This window comes from Vulpes vulpes, unplaced genomic scaffold, assembly GCF_048418805.1.
Source record: "Vulpes vulpes isolate BD-2025 unplaced genomic scaffold, VulVul3 u000000899, whole genome shotgun sequence".
NCBI lineage: Eukaryota > Metazoa > Chordata > Mammalia > Carnivora > Canidae > Vulpes > Vulpes vulpes.
In genome coordinates, this window is record NW_027325780.1 from 1,897,794 (window position 1) to 1,910,735 (window position 12,942).

The 12,942-nt window shown below is 42.8% G+C and overlaps 1 pseudogene; it reads left to right on the forward strand.

Annotated features, from left to right (window-relative positions):
* The first annotated feature begins 11,744 nt into the window (after positions 1-11,744).
* Positions 11,745-12,709, forward strand: LOC112919580 (vacuolar-sorting protein SNF8 pseudogene; annotated as a pseudogene).
* The last annotated feature ends 233 nt before the right edge of the window (positions 12,710-12,942 follow it).

Consider the following 12,942-nt stretch of genomic DNA (forward strand, 5'->3'; position numbering starts at 1 on the left):
CCCTTAGTTCTATGGGGTAGGGGGCTCTTTCTCTCCTTAGGACCTGGCATTCCTTATGCTATGACACTTACTGGATGAATGTATGAATGAAATAGTTTATGGAATTTGGAAGTATTATAGGGAGCATATCCTTGGCAGACAATTGAGAGAGATTTGTAATGAGGAACTGAGCAGTTTACCTCATGAAATAATGACATCTAAAACATTGTGACACGTAGGGTGTTCTTAACAGTTTTACTCATCCAGAGGGTTCACTTTGAGCTGAGATGGTGTAAAACGTTGGAGGGGTGGAGGGCAGCCCTGTTCCAGCCTGTCTCCAGGACACAAGGAGGTGGCTCTCCCACAAGAGTGAAGGCCTGGGAATGCAGGTCAGTGGCTGATGAAAATGGGCACTGGGTGGGGGCAGAAAGAGGGTGAGGCTTGGAATCCATGATTAGAAGATAGAGTTTCTTTTTCACATTTTGTGCTTTACTTTTGGCTAAGCCAACGATTTTCTGAGGCTCCACTTCCTTTTTTGTAAAACAAGGATAAGCTGTGCCACCTTTTACCTCTGTTCTAAATTTCTTCCTTTTAGAAAATTTTCTTGTGTTGGGGCACCTGAGTGGCTCAGTTGTTTGAGTATCCAACTCTTGGTTTTGGTTCAGCTCATGAACTCCCAATGGTGACATCAAGCCCTGTGTTGGGCTCTGTGAGTCTACTTGGGATTCTCTCTCTCTTTCTCCCTCTGCTCCTCCCCCCGCTCATGTCCCCCCCCTCAAAATACAAGTAAATAAATCTTTTTTTTTAAAAAAAGAAAATTTTCTTGTGTTAGAAATTTCCTTGGATAGATACACTGTCCTTTTAAAGCATAAATACACCCTGTAGGGCCAAGTCTTTCCATCACAGGAAGCACAAAGTATCTTGTCACTCGAACTTCAAATAGATTTGATGCAAGGCCTTACTGGAGACAGGGAGGCCTCTTAATTGGGCTGCTCTGGATTGAGAGTAAACATTCAGGAAATGACTAGTGGACAGCATACAAGTATCTGTGCAGATAACAATACAAGGAATCTGTTCACGGCTTTCTCAGGCATGATCAGAAGAGACAGCAAGTCACCTCATGGTGGTTGCAGTCCAGCCTCTAGCAGAGAACAAAGTTAGGGGTTTCTCCTGGCAAAGGAAGAGTTGGGGGGGGGGGGAGATTCCAGATTGGAAGAAAGCCAGACAGATGTGACTTTAAATCCTGGCTGTGCTTTTCTTGATAACCCTTGTTTCTTTTCATCTGTAAAATAGTAATTATATTTAACTAAAAGTATTGTTAGGAGGATTAAAATAAAAGATATATGTCAATTCCTGGCATAATGTAAATACTCAGTAGATGATAGAAAATGTTATTTATTTTGAAGAGTCTCCTTTGAAGATCAGTAAACTAATGGCTGAAAGTGGAGAAGCCCGGAGACGAGTCAGAGAGGAGGAGCTGGGCTGGGGTCTGAGGTAATAATGAGATTTTTTTGCCAGGAGGCTGTGTTGCATCAGCAAGTAATGCAGATTTTAATAGGTCATCTTAAAGACTGGACACCCGACTGGCCGAAATGTGCAGTTTGGCTGGGATCTGGATGGGACAGGTAATCTTGCAGGTAAGCCTAGAACTCTGACTTGTAGGCCCTTCTGTATACTCAGGACAAAAAAGGGGAGAAGGGAAGCAAGATTTTCTGGGTCTTAATGACAAAGTCCAGACATAACTAATTCATACCAGAAACACAGTCAGAAAATCGAGTTTATAAGAAAAATTGAGTGAATGATAAATGGTATCTGAGAAATGTAGTTCTTTGACCCCAAACTCTTTAGCCTCTACCATTAGACTCCAGTGAGGTTTAGATTCTGATATTGCCTCACAAAGTGGGTGACATATACTCTTGTTTTCCCAAGACAGAAATAACTTTCTTTAGGATAAAACTAACACATAGTCCTTGCAAAATAAATACATAAATAATATAGGAAAGCATAAAGCATAAAGAAAGTATAAAGTCTATGCTTTTATATTAATATATATGCTGATATATCCTTCTGTATAGGTGAAACAAACACCAGGACACCCCTGGAGCAGGACCCACACTCACTGGGACCAGACCAGACCCCAGTAACTTTACTACAAGATGACAGGGGCACTGAGGCCCAAAGCAAGGAAAGACATGACTTAGAGTGGGAATCCCTTTGTCTCCCCTCATGCCAGAGCAGTTCAGCCCCCATCACTGGGACCTACCCTCCCAACTGAGTCCCAACCACCTGAAGATGGGTTATGTTCTTCTGGCTAGCCCACCTCTATTAAAAGTAAAAAATTATTTTAATTTTTATTTGATTACCAGTGAAGTAACACTTCTTGTGAATTAGTCATCTCCACTAGTGTGAATTGCTTACTTTACTCTTATCCTTCAAAATATTATTTAACTAATAGGTTACTTGCTTTTTTCCTTACAGATTTATAAAAGGGTTTTATGTAACAAGATATTAAGTCTTTGTCATCTATTCCACTCTTCCTCTGGTTTGTCATCTGTCTTTTCACTGTACGCTATTCTTTCTCACAGGAATTTTATGGTTTTGCTTTTATCTCCATTTCAGTCAGTATTTCCACTCTCTAAATGCCTTACAGAATCAGATAGGAGAGCCTAAAGATTCAAAACCATGATGCTGGAAATAAAAGGTTGGACAAGGATACAAGGCTCTAAATATAACCATCAGGTGAATGGAACAGACAATAGGGGCTGAGGATCTTGTAGCTTCGTAAATTCAGGGAAGTCCTAAGACCACACACTGTAGGTTTAGATGAGCTGTTTGAATCCTGGTTCTGTCAGTTACTAATGGGAAGGAATTGGGAAATTTGCTTAACTGTATCTCCATCTCCTCACCTATAAAGTTTGGGATTTTTGTGTAGGGTGTAGGAATATTGTCAAGTTTCTGGCTTCTGTAAGCTCTCAATAACTGTTAACTGTTCTTGAAACCTGGGGGTTTTTAGGGCCTGGCCTATTGAAGAAGTAGGACTAGAACTCATCCCAGGAGGAGCATGAAGGAGACGAGACTAGAAGGGGGAGAAAATTTGAAGCCAGCGGCCCTGAGGATCCACACAAGATTGAGATCCACATGGCTGGGAGCTCTGATGGATGTTGCAGGAGTTACCTGGACGAGTGGCCCTGAAGGTGGCCATGGAATATGTGTAAAAGAGAGGGAAAGCAACAACCAGGGAAAGAAAACAAAGGAAAGATTGAGCTGGAAAAGAGAAGAAAGAACTCAGCAGAGTTTCCTGTAGGATGGGCAATTTTAAGCAAAAAGAAGAAACTGGATGAAAATGTCTCAGCCACCGCGTGAAAGGAAAGCAAATTCAAGCTGCAGTCAAAAACAAACAAAAGCTGCCAACAATTGGTAGTGACATCAAAATGAAGGCAAAACTTGCCCCAGCACCCCTGCCCCAGAATGGCTAAAATGGGAATGACTGGTAGTAACAAGTATTGGAACCAAAGGACTTGCTGCTGGTAGGGGTATGAATGTGGACAGATCCTTTGGATGACTGTTTGACAGGGTCTGCTCCAGCTGAACATACTCACTACCCGGCACCCAGCAGCTCCGCTAGGAGGTGGTCACCAAACAGAAACATGTGTATTCGGTTCACCAACAGACATGCACGTTACTAGCAGCACTAATCATAAAAATCCCCAGCTGGGAACTACCCAAATGCCCATCCACTGAGGATGGATAGACACACTGTGTCTGTCCTCCCGGTGGGAGACCGCACAGCTATGTGGATGCAGGAGTCACGGCAACATGAATGACTCTCACCAAACTGAACAAAAGCAATGGACACTAAAGAGTGCTCATGTGTGATTCCATGGGGTTCCATTTATACGCGGTTCAAAAACAGGCAACACTAATTTTGCTGTTAGATGTTGTCTTGGTTGTTCTGGCTGCTATAACAGAACGCCACCGACTGGGTGGATGAAACAACAAACATTTATTTCTTATGGTTCTGGAGGCTGGGGAGTTCAAGATTAGGGCACCGGCAGATGCAATGTCCAGTGAGAACCTGCTTCCTGGTTTATAGACAGTGTCTTTTGGCTGTGTCCTCACATGGCAGAGGCAGCAAGGGAGCTCCCTGGGGTCTTCTTCATAAGGGCATTAATTCCAATCAATTTTAAAGGCCAACATCCAAATACCATTCCAGTGGGGACTAGATTTTTAACATATGAATTTGAGAAGGACATTCAATCTATAGCAGAAGCCAAAATATGGTTATTTTGGGGGGGTTATTCTGTTGACTAAAAGGGGCATGAAGCTAAGAGAGAGTTTGCTCTTTGGATGTGTTGGCATTGTTCAGGCTCTTAATTTGGGTGATGACTACTTGTGGATATTCAACTTGTAAAAATTTATCAAAGTGCACACTTACTGCATTTTATGTATTTAATTCTTCAATAAAAATTTAAAAATATTTGCCTATATTAGACAATAAAAATTACTGGACACCCTTTGTTTACTTATAGAAGGCGTAGCTGCTTGTAGTCAGCTTTATGTTAGTATAGACACAGATTTTGATTCTCATTTTCCATATTTATAAAATGTGTATGATAGTACCTATTTCACACTGAATAATATAGGCAGACAAGCTTTGAAAGTGATGCAATTGCATACAAATTGCTAGTGGGGGGGGACTGCCTTGTCTCCACAGCTGATGTTTTCTTGCTATTAGCACAACAGCCCCTCTTTCCCCTACCAACCGCTCACTCCTGCCAAGAGGGTGAAACTGATATGTAAGTTTGGCAAGTATAGCACAGAGCCCTCTTCAGTCTTTCCCTCTTGGAAAACCCCCCTGTCTAGTACAAAAGGTTATTGAACCTTAGGGAGGTTGAGTGCATTGTCCAAATTTAGACAGATAATGAGTCATAGAATTTGCACTCAGGTCTCTGACTACAAAGATCATGCTTTTAACCATTTCATTATATTGGCTGCCTACTAAGTAATATATTAACATAAAATAAATTCTGATTTGTATGGTACTGCTAAGAATACATTAGGAATTCAGGGAAGGGACTCTTCTATAATGGTCTAAGAACCAGGAGGCAGGTTCTTATCAGGCACTGAATCTGCGGTTCGGGATGACTACACAGAAGACTTTAGGGGCAAATTCCAGGGTGCCTGGGTTGCTCAGTTGGTTAAGCATCTGCCTTTGGCCCAGGCCATGATCCTAGGGTCCTAGGATTGAGCCCTGCATCAGGCTCCCTGCTCAGCAGGGAGTCTGCTTCTCCCTCTTCTGCTGCCCTTGCTTGTGCTCTCTGTCAAACAAATAAAATCTTTTTTTGTTTTGTTTTGTTTTGTTTTGTTTTGAAAAAGACTCCAGGGGTGAACTCCTGCTAAATTCTCTCTGTGTAAACTCCAGGGGCTGATACAGCTGACTTAGCACTGACCTCTTTCCAGGCACTAGAAGAGGTGTCTGTTGCTTGCCAAGCAGAGAGCAGACTTTAACCTCAGTGCCACTTGGTGAAGCCCCAGCATCTACCTGGTTTCTCCCTTGATTTAAAGGTACCTGCATTTTTTCAGGTACCTTTGTTGGTGTTTGCTATTGAATTCTGGGATTTATCTCATAAGCCATTCTAAGGGATGAGATGGGACAGAAAGCCTATTATCAAGCACCTGACACCTGAGAATATGTAAAGGCTATGTTAATAGCATTTCACAAAGGAAGATTATTTTTATTAAGGTATAATTTATGTTCAATAAACATTGATCGGGATCCCTGGGTGGCGCAGTGGTTTAGCGCCTGCCTTTGGCCCAGGGCGCGATCCTGGAGACCCGGGATCGAATCCCACGTCGGGCTCCCGGTTCATGGAGCCTGCTTCTCCCTCTGCCTGTGTCTCTGCCTCTCTCTCTCTCTCTCACTGTGTGCCTATCATAAATAAATAAAATAAGAAAATTAAAAAAAAAACAATAAACATTGATCTTAAATGTTCAGTTGGATAGTTTTTGACAACTTTACACTGCACTTTATGTATTTAATTGTAATCACTACCCAAAACAAGAGAGAGAACACTTTTGTCACCCCAGAAACATACTGTATGATTCTGTGTGTGTGTGTGTGTGTGTGTGTGTGTGTGTGTGTCTGGTCCTGGCTTTGTTCACTCAACATAATATTTTTGAGATTCATCTGTGTTGTTGCATTTATCAGGAGATTTCTTTTTATTGTCAAGTAGTAATCCATTGTATGGACGTACCACAACCTGCTTATCCATTCTCCTGTTGGTGGACATTTAGGCTATGTCTAGCTTTCTGCTTTTATGAGTAAGGCTGCTATGAAGATTCTTTGAAAGTCTGTGTTAGCATATGTTTTCATTGCCCTTTGGTAAAAACCGAGGAACGGAACACTTAGCTGACAGGGTAGAGGTAGGTTTATCATTGTAAGAAACAGCCAAACAATTCTCCGAAGGGTTGAGCCATTTTGTATTCATACCACCAATATTGCCAAGCATCTCAAAGGAAAATTTTGTGCCAAGCCAAAAGATGATGACATCTTAGTAAAGAACATCACAGTGCCTAGGGTGGGAAAGATTCTGTGGGAATAATTTGGAGGGAGGAAAAAACAGCCAACAGAGGGGAGTGGATTGGCACTCACCAAATAGTATTCACCAGGAAGCCAGCCCGAGGGGACCACGTGGGCAGCAGGCTCCACCAGGCTCCACAGCTACCAATCAAGGCTGTGTTCTCAGCTGATGACATTCATGCCACATGCCAAGCGCTCTGCCTATGATCCAAGCAATCTGGGCAACTTATTGTTTTTCCTCAAGTTGTACCTCATTGAAATTCTTTTTGGAGTATCCCTTTCAGTCACAAGTTCTCTTTCTTGTCCGGAAGCCAAGACCGTGAAGCTTAGTATAGCAGAGCTTTTTGAATTTGTGCTGTGAGCTTCACCTCTAGCTGGAGTATCAAAGCTGGCTCACCTGCCCCCGCTCCTGATCGGCTTTCCCTTGGCTTCCATGAGGTTGAGAGCAAGTGATTGTTCATGTTTTGGCTTCCTCCCCCCATGTGACTTTTAGCAAGGTTTCCATTTGTTTTTTTATGCTATGATATTTAAGGGAGGGCAAAGCCTTGGCTCTGTTTTAAAATATTTCCATTTTAAGACAAAACTTCATTCTCCCCAAGTCTTTCTTTTAGGTTATCACGACAGAGATAAAAAATAGTGTGGCCTCGCCCCCAAAGGAATCAATCTTAACTTTCTTCAGGATCATCCACGCCTAATCATATATTCTATGATATGAGTAAAAATTCGTACTAAAGTAGCTGACCAGTGGTCCTCATTGTTTAGCCAAATTCTAGATGAGCGGGTGAGGACCTGGCACAACCAGGTTTCAACATCTATTACCCTTATTTTGTTCCTCTAGTTGGCACTCATTGCAAGTGCTCAAAACACAAGCCCTCATTTTTTTCCTTCACCCTTCCCTTACAATGAAGGATTTGTCCCTCCTTTCAAAGGCAAATTCATCCACATGTGTTTTGCATCCCACTCCATCCTGCCTTCTCAGAGGATGTGTTCAATTGGTTATTACCTGCAGCCAAAATGATTGTTCTTCTAAATTCAGGTTTCTCCTTCCACAGTATAGAGTTGATGCCAAGAAGTAGTTGCCCAGCCAGAGACCATGTTTCCCAACCTCCCTTGCCCTTTAGTTGAGGCCACACCATGAGTTTTTGTCAATATAGTGTGATCAGAAGTGATGTGGATTACTTCTTGGCCCAGCAGCTTAAAAAGTAGGAGTGGTTCTTCCCCCTCTGTTCAATTGATAAGAGGGGCACAGCAAACATGGAACCCATATACTAAAGATGAGGGGACACAAGGTGGCTGGAGCTGGAGCAACTATATATTGCTGGATCCTTTTGTCACAGTGGTTATCAATTTTTTTAAATTTTTTTATGATAGTCACACAGAGAGAGAGAAAGAGGGAGAGGCAGAGACACAGGCAGAGGGAGAAGCAGGCTCCATGCACCCGGAGCCCAACGTGGGATTCGATCCCGGATCTCCAGGATCGCGCCCTGGGCCAAAGGGAGGCGCCAAACCGCTGCGCCACCCAGGGATCCCGCACAGTGGTTATCATTAATCATTACCCCCAACTAGCATCTTATTTTTTTTTTTTACATCTTCCACATTTCTCGCTAATGGAATCTATCTGCATTCAGACATAACCAAGCATCTCCCATCTGACAGACAACACCCCCCTCACCTTGCTAAACACCTTCCTTTGACTCCATGTTCCTGCTCAGTTTTCTCTTTACTTCCTTTCACAGACAATTGCATCAAGATAGCTGCCTATGCAAAGTCTTCATTGCTTGCTTCCTATTCATTCTTTAGCCCAACCTATAAGGCTTCTTTGCCATCCTCCATTAAAACTGCTCTTGCTGAAGTCCTTAATAACTGCTGTGTTTCTAAATCCAGCAGACACTTTAATGGTTCTTACTGTAATTCTCAGGATTTAACCTAGTTGATCACTTCTGCCTTCACTACATACTATCTTCTCCTAGTTCCTTAAAACTAATCCCTTATGGTAAAGACTCACAGGCTTTTTAAATTTATCATATCCAAGGCTGATCTCCAACCCCTGGCCCTCCCTTTTCATCTCAATAAATGGTACTTCCACTCAGTGACTCATGCCAGAAACCTGAGAGTAATTCTGGGTACATCCTTCTTTCTCACCACCCATAGCCAATCAATCATCATATCCTGCCAATTTTACCCCCTTATTTTTCTCAAATGTAGATAACCTTCTTTATCTCCACTCTTCCCCCACAACCTCTTCCATTCTCCATATATATGATTACAAACATAAATCAGATAATGCTACTTTCCTCTTCAAATCCTTCAGAAATTCCCACTGCACTTAAGATAAATTCCCCAATCCTTAATATAGCATACAAATCCTCACATGATCTAGCCCCTGCAATGTCTTTAGCCTTATCTAGCACTCGCTTCCCTTTGCTTAGTGTATTCCAGCTTTTCTCCCAAATCTTTGGAATCAGCAATTCTTTGCTACCTCAGACCCGCTAACTACAAGAACAAAAGTTAACTCAAATGTAATCAAAAAAGAAATACAGTAGCTCATGCAAGTGAGAAGCCTAAAAAGCAGCTGACTTCAGACATGGCATATTCCAAGAACTCAAATTATGCCTTTAGTGCTCTGTTGCTTCATTTTTAAGCTCTGCTTATCTTTGATTCCATCTTAACATGGACTGTCATAATGGAGGCAAGATAGCCACTGTCAGAGATGTCTATTTGTGCAGTGAAAAATCAATCTTACCCAAAGAGAGGTCTGGTCTTTCCCCTTGGCTTCTGGGGGGTAACCTCTAAGCCCTTGGTATGTCATGTTTCATAAGAGTTTCTGTTTGCCTGGGGGCCATAGGCCAACCAGAGCATAACATTATGAATTGGGGTAGGGGGGTTGAGCAAAATCAGCAATGTGATTTCAGGTGGAGACTTTGAGTCATGTGCCATTAGTTGGCCTCTGGAGACTGAGATTAGCCCAGAATTTAATCAATCATGCCCCAATAAAAACTCTGGACACCAAGTGCGTATTGTTACACATAGATGTCAAGAGAGTAATGCTATCCTAACTCTACAGGGAGAGGGCAACTGGAAGCTCCAGGTTTGCTACCCTCCTAGCCAATGTGTCTTGTCCTTTGGCTGATTTTAATATGCACCCTTTCCCTGTAATAAACTGTAATCATGAATATAGCAGCTTTGAATGAGTTCTTTGAGTCCTTACAGTGAATTATCAGAAGTGAGGGTAGTCTGGGGAGCTACCAAATTTGCAGTTGGTGTCAGAAGTGAGGGTAGTCTTGTGCAGACTATGCTCCCTCTGGCTATACAGTTCTCACATTCAACCGAGAATGTGGTTCTCACATTATCACACATTCTTAGCTTAATAACCACAGCTAAATGGTTCTGGTTTTTTTGATATTTTATAAGAAAATTTCCAGGGAACATCTTAGCTAGCTAGCTTGAAGTGAACCAATCACCATTGCCTGGGAAGGAGAGTGCTGTGATCCGTCTCAGTTGGATATTTAGTAGAATCTATCTAAACAACAGGAAATGAGTTCCCCATAGGAGAGGTTTGGATTACCAAAAGAAAGGATAGGGATGCTGGGTGAACAGAAATAATGCATTTAATATGGGACTTTATACCAGCATTTCCCTCAGTAACACTCCCGATTCTTATTCACCCCCACCCTGCTTTCTAATGACTAATCTACTCATCATTTGGGTTTCAGATTAAATGTCACTTCAACAGAGAAGCCTCCTTCTTTCATTCCTCTCTAACAGAATGTTTTATAGCTCTTATCAGTTTTTGATTATATATCCATTTGTGTGATTGTCTTAAACTATTAAGCTAGTTTAATATCTTAATGCTACCTTAACTCTAAGCTGTATTAAGAACCACATCTATAATGTTCATTGCCTAGTAGGTACTCAAAAATATCTGTGTGAGGAACGAATAAAAAATGAAATCTGTTAATGGATTGCCTACATCTCAGACCTTATGCTAACTCTTCAAATGTTCCTTTTTAGTAAGATGTCAGTAAATGAATATCTGCTTAAACTTTGGATTCAGTTGTTGGAACTGATAAAAGAAACTTGCCTCAATTTTGCAGTAAGGAATTCAAGAACTGCACAACCTTTAGAAGTAAAAATTATTGGGTGAATTAGACTCATTATCATCTACAAAAACAAAATAGGTTATATTTGTATGGATATAGGTCTCTTGATAAACTAATAAAACCATGTGCTTCATTGTACATAGTGTTTTTATCTGATTTTAGCCATACAATAACCCATTGAGATAAGTAATGCAGGCAGATGTTTCTTTCATCTAACAGATGAAAAGAAGAAGAAGAAGAAGAAGCAGAAGCCTGAGAACCAGAAAGGTAAGGCGAATAGATGAATTACTCATGATCACATGGGAAACTTAGTAGTCAAAACAAAATGATTACTCAGCAATCCTGAAGCCTAGTCCTATACTCTTTCTACCAACTCAATGTTGCTCATCCTCTCAGTCTTACTGGAAGTACATGCTGCTGTCCCCTACAGTCACAAGTCATACCATATTCAATGTAGTAGGTCTGAATATGAATAAACTTCAGATTTTTACCTAGTTTGTGGGCACTTGTGATTATTGGGGCTTTTGGCATTCTTCATAACACTCCCTAAATTTTATTTATGGACTTTACTCCCATTCTCAATCCCAGTGGTTCTAATCATTTCCCATCTCCAATCCAGAGGTACCTGGTCAACAAGAGCTTAATATTCTCTAGGCTGTAAGTGTGGATAAAAGGATGACATATGGCCTACAACAGCTTTAAAGAGCCAATGAAATCTTTGCTAAGACTTTGGAATAGGGGCAGGTACTCTTTCTCAATGGGCTTGAATCTGAGATAATACAAAGCTGGAACTTCTGCCTTATTTGCTTCCATATGGAACTTGAGGCTGAAGCCAATCATTGGAAAGCAGAGCTGAGAAATGAAGAAAAACCATTACCTAACAATACTTTTGAGCCTTGAATTAGTGTCTAAAGCCCACCTGACCGCTGGATTGTTAGCTACATAATCCAATAAATACCTTCTCTTGAGGAAGTCAGTCTGCATAGAATTTTCTGTCTTTACCATTCAGAAAGATCTTAACTAAAATGTCCTGTCATAATGAGGAGATCCAGGGTCCCAGCAGCAGAGCAACCCACAGGCCCAGGATGGGGATGCCTTGCTGTGGGGTGGGAACCGGCATCACTGCCAAGAAGCTTGCTGAGGCCAAGTATAAGGAGCAAGGAACTGTCTTGGCTGAGGACCAGCTAGCCCAGATGTCGAAGCAGCTGGACATGTTCAAGACCAGTCTGGAGGAGTTTGCCAGCAAGCACAAGCAAGCAATCCGGAAGAAGCTTGAGTTCTGGGTGCAGTTCCAGGGAATATCTTGTGTGACATGTGTGCTACCACTGGCGTGGATCCTCTGCCTTCTGGAAAAGGATTTTGGTCTGAGATGATAGGTGTGGGAGCTGAGAGTCCAGGTTATCGAAGCGTGTGAGGCTCTGAAGCATAGGATGGAGGTCTGATACCTCTAGGTGAACTACAGCAACATGTGTTTAAGGGAAGGGGCCGGGGGCCTGAGTGGTTAAGTGGGTTAAGCGTCTGCCTTCGGCTCAGGTCATGATCCCGGGGTCCTGGACCGGAGTCCGGCATTGGGCTCCCTGCTCAACAGAGAGCCTGCGTCTCCCTCTCCCTCTGCTGTTCCCGCTGCTTGTGCTCTCGCTCCCTCTCTCTGTCAAAAAAATAAATAAAAACTTTAAATTAAAAAAAAAAAAAAAGGAAAGGGCAAATTTGTACAGGATGTCAGCCAAGACGACCTCATCAGGGCGATCAAGCTCAGTCACGAGGCACTGGCTTTGGCGTCGTCCCGGGGGCGCACCTCGTTCATGCTGCTCCTGCTGAGCTCAACCCCAGCCCCCGTGGGCCGCGGCGGAGGAGCGTGGCCGCGTGGCTGTCACCGATCTCCACCGACACCTGCTGCAGGGCGGCTGGCCCAGCTGGACCCCAGGGCCCCGGGGGCCACCCCGGCGGCCCGCGCTTCCCTGACCGCGTTCTCGGAGCGGCAGCTGGGGAGGCCAGAGGAGCCGGCGACCCGGGAGCAGAAGGGCGCGGCAGCAGGCCGGGAAGACAATGAAACCTCAACAGCTTTGTCTTGCGCTTTTTAAAGAAAGAAAATAAAACAACATCCTGTCGTAACGAATTTTCATTCAATCGCATTCGTGTACTCTTCCTTGACAGGGAGAGGAAAAAAGTGGATTCACAGCTATTTCCTGCAGAATTGCATTGCCTATAACAGATCTGGCTAGAAAAGACTCCCAAGCAAGGCCCCCCACAACGAAAACAAACAAGATGTAACTTCACTAGGAT